The 9,152-nt window shown below is 45.8% G+C and overlaps 1 non-coding gene across 1 annotated transcript; it reads left to right on the forward strand.

The window, feature by feature from the left end:
* The first annotated feature begins 562 nt into the window (after positions 1 to 562).
* Gm24177 lies at positions 563 to 693 on the forward strand. The gene has a single exon (XR_003955533.1). It is a non-coding gene; the product is annotated as a small nucleolar RNA SNORA17 (small nucleolar RNA).
* The last annotated feature ends 8,459 nt before the right edge of the window (positions 694 to 9,152 follow it).

Below are 9,152 nucleotides of genomic sequence, written 5' to 3' on the forward strand. Positions count from 1 at the left end.
TCAGATGGGAGTTGGACTATAATGCTGTCAAAAATATGGGCAGTCAAGGCTGTATGCATGAGGTTTCAGAGGGGAACAAGAAATCTGTGAAGAACTGGGCTAAAAGACCATTTGTACTATATTTTGGCAAAGAATCTACATTTTGCCTTAGTCCTCAAAGTATGAGTGGGACTGAACAGAAAACTAATGGGTTAAGTTAATTGACGGGAGAAATTTCAAGATAGTGGAACATGTAGATTATGGCATTGTTACTGCCTTATGCATTTAGTCATACTTAACAGTGATCAAAAGGCACAAGTAGAAAGATGTAAAAATGAATGGTTTACAAAGGAAAAGAGTGTGAAGGTAGTTTAAGTTTTGCACAGGGAAAAATTTATAATTCTTAAAAAAGATTATCCTCATTGAAACCATCAGCACCATTGAGAAATAGTACACTTTGCACTAGGGCAATAAAAAATGGTATCTTGAGGTGAACATCTGTCAAAACCTCCAAGATATTAAACCAAACATTCACCCAATAAACTTTCATTTAAAAAGAAGGTACTTAAGAATAGAGACACTCCCTGGTCCTAGAGGCATGACCATTGAAACACTGTGCTTCAGTAGATGGGAGGTGCTTCAGAGAGGAGAGAGACTATGTCTACACCGACTGTTCTGACCTGTGAACATCTGAATGATTAGTAGCCTAACATTCCCTGAAAAAGAGCAAGCCTGAGATGACTACCAGTCTACCACTATGCAGGACTTGACAGGTTCCCAGGGCAGGGCAAGGCAGGGAGTGAGCCAGAAACTGGAAGAACCCTTCCTTGGACCTCGGGCCTCTGGTTGGAGTGAGCCCAAGATAGATGGTCCTCATATGGGGCCACTCAGGCAGCTCTGGGCAAGGAGTGAGCCTGAGATGACCACAAGATGAACGTCATGGGGCCTGGACTGTGAGCTAGCTTGAGATGTTCACAAGTCCAGTGATGCCCAGGTCTAGGGGAGGCAATCCATGACTGAGATAACCTCTGCCCAGTGCCATAATGCATGACTAGGGCGTTGCACTTCTGAAAACACTTCTGAGATGATGCCAGGCACACAGAGACCCCGGGTACCACTAAGAGGAACAAGTACATGGTGAAGGAATGGAGAAGAAAGAGAAACAGAAGGCTGTGTGCACAATGAAGAGAAGCAGAACTAAAGACTTGAGGGTACCGAGGAACAGCCTGATGTGATGTCACTTGGGACCATGGTGGGGTCCTGGCCTATACTGCCACTATGTATCATATCCGAGTCAGCTGCCAAGGGTCTGTTTTCACCAAAGGCCAGGCAGACATGCTTGTTATGGGTTACCACCCTGGGGGCATGTTTATGTCTGAGGGGTATGCAGAACTGGCCCCATCCTTTACCTGGGCATTCTGGAGGAGCTGACCCTGGGGGCATGATAGCAATAGAGCTGTCCCATCCCCTCACCAGCTACAGCACTTGGGAGACCAGGCCCCACACAGTAGAGTTAACCCTAGAGGCAGGTATGCAGGTGATCCAGCCCCAAGAGCATGAGTGTGGGAGAGCTGGCCCTGCCACCTGTCTGCCATGTGGTGACATGGGCAAGGGAGTGATCCCCCACCTCTCACCCCTTACTACTTATGGCAGGCAGGAGAGCTGGCCCTAGTCCTCACTAGCCATAGCACTTAGGAGAATGGGCTCTGCACCTTGCCTGAGCAGCATAGTCAAGCTCATTCTGGTGGAGGGAAATGGGCCAGATGGTCTTGAGGGTGTGAGTGTGGCAGAGATGGCTCTGGCTCCGTCTACTGTTTAGTGGTGTTGTTTGGGGAGTGAGCCCTTTCATCCCTTTTCCCTAGTCACCATCAGCAGGTAGGAGAGCTGGCCCCGACAGCTCATGAGACCTGTCCCTGACCCTTACTTGCTGCAGCACTTGGCAGAGTATGCCCCGCACCTGTCCTGGGCAGCACAGTAGAGATGACACTGATGGTGAGGGGCACTTGTGAACTGACCCTGAGAGTTTGAGTGTGGGAGAGCAGGCCCCACAACTTGTCTGCTGTGTTGTAGTATGGGCAAGAGAAAGATACCCTCCTCAACCCTCAACCCTTGCTACCTACAACAGGTAGGTGAACTGGCCTTGGGGTCATGAGAACAGGAGAGCTGTCTTTGGCCCTTACCTGCTGCAGTACTTAGGAGAGCTGGCCCTGTATGTCACTAGTACAGCACAGCAGAGCTGGCCCTTGATGTAGGGGTTGCAGATGAGTTGACCCCAAGGGCGTGGACTCAGGAGATCTGTCCCTGTCTCTTGTTTGGTGTATGGTGGTGCAGATGAGGGAAAGATGCCTTCCTCCCCTCCCTCCATATATGGCAGGCAGGGCAGCTGGTTCTGGGGTCATAAGAAGGGAAGAACCATTCCTGTCCCTCACTGACTGCAACACTAGAGAGAGTGGACCCATACCTTGCCTGGGCAGCAAGGTAGAGCTGGCCTTGGTTGCAGGGGTTGCAGACAAGCTGGCCCTGACAGTGGAAAAGCCAGTGGGCTGGTTAACAAGGAGATCTCTCTGGCTTAGACCCAGGGCTTTGAGCTGGCTCACTTCAACGTTTACTGCATCAAAGAACTCTTGGAGGTATATAAAGAGGCTGGTCCTACAGATTCACAACTACAGGATCTCCATGACACAGGGCAACAACAGGATATCTGAGAGGAATCCCAGTTAGCTTCCAGTATTCCTAGAGTAGCAGAATCCAGGGGCTTCATACCAGACTAACAAGTCATTGCAATGAACATTTGCATATACTGGGACACAATGTGACACATTACAGATTCCACAATGAATTTTTTTTCTCTGAAGGGTGTGTGTGTGTGTGTGTGTGTGTGTGCGCGCGCGTGTGTGTGTGTGTGTGTGTGTGTGTGTGTGTGTGTGTGTGTGTGTGTGTCCAGAGATTGAAAGGGTGGATGGCAGGTATGAAAGGAGGAAGAGATAAGTGGGATTGGGGTATATGGTATGAGATTCACAAAGAACCAATAAAAAGCAAAAATAAAACAATAAAACACCAACAATAACAGCAACAAAACAAGCAAACACAAAGAGTATAGAACCTCAAGGAAAAGGGCCACCCGGGGAAGTGTTTTTATTCAGACACCAAGACTACATCTTGAGCTTGCAATGGAACATGGAGTTATCTTCACAGTGGTTTTGTAGGCATGCAAACTGCAAGAATTTGGGGTCATGGAGGCTGGCAGGAAGAAAAGCTCATGAGACCAGGCAATGTGTAGTATGGTCAGATTCTCAGGACTGGTGTCCTCTTGAGGCAGGCCTGTATAAATCTGTGAACGTAAAGCATGAATAAGGCGCAATGGGAGACCCCAGAGTGTCAGAGACACGAGGATCATGGAATGTCTGCCAAGGAGAGCCTGTGCTTACGAAGTGAACAGACCAAGGTGGAGGCCCAGGTGCTTCAGATGGCGTGGGTGTAAAGGGGTAACAAAGCCTACTCTCTCATACGGGTGCTGCATATACACATAATGAGCTCCATACACCGGACATGGAACGATAGGATTTGGGTTTTAGTTTTGCTTTCATCCAATGTTTCCCTGCTTTCTTCCTGTTTCTCTTTGTTAAAATAGGAGTTTTAACCTATTGCACCGCTGTGTATCAGAAGGATGTAACCTTTTATATAAGAATTCACTTTTATATTTTAACATTTCTGTTTATTACTTATTTACGTGTATAAGTCTATGTAATTATATGTGCATGTATGTGCAGATTCCCACTCAGACCAGAATGAGGTATTGGGTTCTCTGAAGCTGGAGTTACACATGGTTGTAAGCTGTCTGATGTAGATGCTGGGGAATAAACTCAGGCCCTCGGCAAGACCAGCAATGCTTTTCACCACGAAGCCATCTCTCTGCCTCCAGGAATTGCAAATTTATTTTTTGCTTCCTTCTTTTCTTCCTTCCTTCCCTCTCTCCATTTTTTCTTTCTCTTTTCTTTTTCTATCCATCCATTTATTTATTTTCAACATTTCATAGGTAAGATAGTACCTTGAGTCTCAGAATAGACTATGGATATTTGAACAGGTTTGGGACAGGCAAGACTGTGGCTTTGTTTGAAGCAGAATCAAATGCATTTTGAATCACAAAATGTCTGTTAGCTCATGATAGTCCAGGAATAAAATGGTATTGTTTGACTATGACTTATTCTTCATGGGCTCATGTGTTTGAAATTTGGTCCGTAGCTGGAAGTATGGTTTTGGGAGGTAGAAGAAACTTTGATGCTGTGGCCTAGCAGAAATAAGTCATGGGGGTGGATTGAAGATGATAACCATCTTCTGGTTCCCGTTTAATTTATTTGCTTTCCAACCTTCCATGATTTAAACAAAACATGCTATAAGCTCAGACCTTTGGACTGAACTAGTGCAGCTCTTAATGCCTCTCTGCTATGATGGGACATGTGTGTGTGGTGTGTGTTTGGTGTGTATATGTAGTTTGTGTGTGTAGTATGTGTATGTGTGGTGTGTGATGTGTATGGTATGTGTATATGTGGTATGAATATGTGTGTATATGTGTGGTGTGTGTGTGTGTGTGTAGGTTAAATAACTCCAAGGTTTCACAATTTGAAGTGAAACTATAACTAATGATATAGACTCAGGCATTAGAATCCTATGCTTTTAATAGCTACCCCATATTGTTCCTCTTATACTTTAAGAATAGGCTCTAGCCATCTTGAAAATAGAAAACAACTTGAGGTCACTTTACACTTTGTGTCTCACCAGCCTGTTTTAGATTATGTCTGGAGAGAAGATCATTTTGGATGAGGCGAAGAACATGTTTTTAAGGACATCGGCCATGAAGGAACCTGCCATGGCCTGGGTGTTTGTGTCCTCTTCCTACAGTTTGGGTGTTGAGATTTTGTCTTCTATGTTACTGACAACTAGAGTTGGGGCTTCAGGAGGTAACAGCATCACATGTTAGAATGCTTTAATTAGTGATAATAATATGCTTATTGAAAAACACAGGGAAGGATACTGTCTCTTCTGGCTATGTAAGTATACAACACAATGATTGGTGCTACGAAAGAGGAAGAGTTGCCCTCACCAGACCCTGGGTCGGTGGCTGTCATATGGTTTTGGGGCCTCTCAAAAAGGAATATTTATCTCTTATTTAAAGCACTGATTTGATAAGTCAGCCCCAAGCAACTATAGTAATATTCAACTATTCTCTGACCTCGAGTTAGATATCCCAGAGTGAACGCTGCTTTGGTTTTAGAAGAATTTTCCTTTTAAAAAGCATTACTGTGATCTTTCTTCCCAGTGGCCATGACTTCTTCTACAGGATATTAGCATCTTGAATTTCCATAGGGAAAGCATCCCTCCCATGACCAATCATATGGAATGTGTGGGATTGGCATTACCTTGATTCCAGTTTGGGCTCTGAATATCTCACCAAAGAATCTTCTCCCTTAACCCATTGTGACTGGTTCAGAGACAGGCACATGAGTTAATCTACTCCAACCAGAGTGGAGCTTACTGTCCATGATGAAAACGCATAAATGCTTTCTTCTTCACTGAAGTTGGTTCTGAGAGGTTACCAGGTAAGGAACTCGATGAAGAGAGCCCTGCACTTCCTGGGCAGCTGCTTTGTGGAGCTTGATGGTGAAGTTACCCAAGTTAGCCCGGATCCTGAAGATAGATTTATTCCCCAAGCTATTATTGTATTTTTGGTATAAAAAAGATCTGTTATTTTGTTGACGGCAAACAGGTATTGTTCTCATCTGGTATATCTAGTAATTGAGTAATGGTTGCACCATTAGGGCTCTGAACTATTGAATGGAATCATTTCTTGATGGCGTTGTTGGGAAGTAGTATAAAGTTAGAGGTAAGGCTGTGGAGGAAGTGGCTCACTGGGGTATACCCTGGAAAGATGGATTTCATTCGTAGACCACTCTTCAGTTTCTCTACCTCCTGGTTGCCATGAACTGGGTAGCTGTGCTCTATCTCTCTGCCATGACCTTCAGAGTCACATCAGGCAGACAGTGATGGGGCCAAGTGACCAAGAACTCAAGCTTCAGAAACACAGAGCCCAAATTCATCTTCCTATTTCTAAAACTGTCTCTCTGAAATCTTTATCACAGAGAGAAAGTTAGCACAACTCCTTAGTTACATAAATCAAAAAAACAAATTTGCATTCTTTATGCAAGCAAATTTGAAGTTTGGATTTTCTGTTGCTTCCCTGTTAGAAGCACTAACCTGCATAGTATTGAAAAAGTGAAACATAAAAACATAAAAACTAGGCCTTTAGGCCCAGCGTTGAGAATGTGACCTTTGTGACTCAATGCTGCAATGCATGCTAATCATAAAACAGTGACATTCCTCCACCCACCTGCTTCCTGGATTCAGGGAGTGTTTGTTCAAAAAGGACCACCCTGACCATTCATGGAACCCACTATGCAAATGTGCTATTGTTAGGGGCTCATAGAAACTGTCTTGAGAAATAACCTGCACAATTACCAGGTATTCCTTATGACTCTTGTGACTTTGCACTTCCTCATGACTCTTAACTGATATTTTTGGTATTTTCCAACAACACCCTCCCCACCCCCTTGAGTTGTGGTTTCTTCCTTTAAATACCCCCTTACACAGCTACTCAGGGCACCACAGTCTGAAAGACCCACAACATGAGGACTCCCCCACGTTCTGACTCAGGAGAGGCGACACCCCAAGTCACTCACAAGAAACGATCTTGCTGCAAACTGCAAGAGGACTTTTATTCAAGAGTGCTCTAGGGCCCACAGTCATACACCACGCAAGGGTAGAGGACTGTGGCGCCCTGAGTAGCTGGGTAAGTGGGTATTTAAAGGACTAGTTTTCCTTTTTCTGTTTCTACTACTCTATACAGGGTTTCCTTTACCAGTCCTAATTTGTCCATAACTTGATAGTCTTCAGGGGTGTATCTAAAGCTGGTCTCTCTGACATCATAATAATCTTTAGGCTCCTTGACTGCCAGGATCATTGCTCCTTGGGCCACTTGTTTGGAGGTTAGATCTGCCATCTGATTTCCTTTAGCCACAGCATCTTAGGTCTTTTCCTGCAGTTGTCAACAGCCCTCTTTGTCTGTATATTGCTCTGTACAGTGGCAAAAGCATACCTGCTGTCAGTGTAGACTTCTCTTTTGCCATTCATAGAGCTTGTATCAAAGCCACAAGTTTGGCTTTTTGGGCTGAAGTCCCTTCAGGGAGGCTGCTGGCCTAAATCACTTGCTTTCTGTCCACCACTGCACTGCTGCCCCCGCCTTCCACTTACCTTCAACCACGAAGCTACTGCCATCTGTGTACCAGCTCGAACTCCCAGGCCAAAGCTTCTCTGATCCTTCAGATCATTTCGAGTACCAGTTTCTTCTGCCAGAATGTCAGTGCAGTGATGAGTAGGAGAAGTCTCGGGCAGTAGGGTAGTGGGATTGAGGACAGCAGGGGAAGCGAAGGTCACTCGTTCAGTTAACAAAAGCTCTGATAATGTGTCATACAAGCGTTGGTCATCCATCTATCCATCAGGGGGCTATCAGATAATGCTGTCAAGAGTGTGGGGTGCCACTACAGTTATTTGCTGTCCCAAAGGGAGCTTATCAGCATCCTTGACAAGCAGAGCTATGGCAGCAATAGCTTTCAGGCAAGAAACCCACCTGCTGGCAACAGGGTCTAACTTCTTGGGTAGGTAAGCCACTGGCCTTTTTCAAGGTCCCAAAGTCTGATTAAGGACTCCTCTGATGAACCCTGATCTCTCTTCTACATAAAGAGTGAAAGGCTTGGTTAGGTCAGGCAAAGGCTGACCATCAGTAGGGCCTTTTATATTTCTTTAAAGACTTTCTGGTGATCTGGGGTCTACACAAACACTTCCCCTTCTTTGGTTAGGGGGTACAACAGGGCAGCTAAGGTCACCAAACCAGGTATCCAGAGCCTGCAGAAGCCAGCGGTACCCAAGAATTCTCTTACTTGCCTTAGTGTAGTTGGGGTGGGGATCTGAGTTACAGTCTTTTTTCTGGCTTTCTTTAGCCACTGCTTCCCGTCTCGAAGGGAGTATCCCACATAAGTAACTTCAGTCTGACACAGCTGAGCCTTTTTAGCTGAGGCTTGGTCTTCTGTTGCCCAGGTTTCTAGGTCCTGTCTTTTTTTTTCCCTCTCTCCTATCTCTGTGGCCAAAATTCTAGTCAAATTTTTCTCTTGTCTATGATCCCTTCTGTCTTTTCTTTCTTCTGCCTCCCGCCTCCTGCCTCTCTCTCTCTCTCTCTCTCTCTCTCTCTCTCTCTCTCTCTCTCTCTCTCTCTCTCTCTCGTAATATGCCTTCTCTGCCTCTTAATACACCTTCCAATATCTGAAGTTTCTTTCTGATATCGGTGGCCAACTGCCTTATTAAGGCCAGGGCCACTGAGGCCTTCTGGGCTTCCGAGGTAAGATCAAAGAGGGTGAACCACCTGAAGGCTTCCATAACCCTTTCAAGGAACACTGAGGGAGGGAGGTTCGATCAGCCCCTGCATTATCTCTTACCTTAGCCAAATTAGTGGGCCCGTCTTGAGGCACCTTGGAGATGAGAGCCTGGCGATAGATTTTCAAGCTCTCCCTACCTTCGGCCATGTTGCAGTCCCAACTGGGGTGAGTCAAAGGGAATCCCATGTCGATCTCATTTTGTAGCTGTGTAGACTGCCCGTTGGCTCCCGGGCTATTTTTCTAGCCTCTAACAGAATTCTCTCTCACTCTTCGATTGTGAAGAGCATCTGCAACAGCTGTTGGCAATCATCCCAAGTAGGCTGATGAGAGAACATAAGGAACTTTACCAACCCTGTGAGGCGTTGGGGATCCTCTGAGAAAGGGGGGGTGGTTAGTTTTCCAGTTATAAAGATCAGCAGAGGAAAATGACCAGTACTTTAGGGTTTGAAGTTTGGGCGGGTCCACCAGAGTCCCCGGACTCTGTGCTTTGCAGCTCCATGTACCCACAGCGGTCTGCCTCTCTCTGCCCCAAGGGATTCAGGGCTCCCTCAGTGGCTGGGGTTGAGGCTGTGGATAAAGGGGAGGTAGTGGACTTGGCCACTCAGGAGGCTTCATAGATTTTGGAGGAGACGATGGATTTAGCTGGTGGCTCCGATTTGGGAGAAGCCTTCAATTTCTTTTGTAACATGA

The sequence above is a fragment of the Mus musculus genome, chromosome 4, assembly GCF_000001635.26.
Source record: "Mus musculus strain C57BL/6J chromosome 4, GRCm38.p6 C57BL/6J".
Classification (NCBI taxonomy): Eukaryota; Metazoa; Chordata; class Mammalia; order Rodentia; family Muridae; genus Mus; species Mus musculus.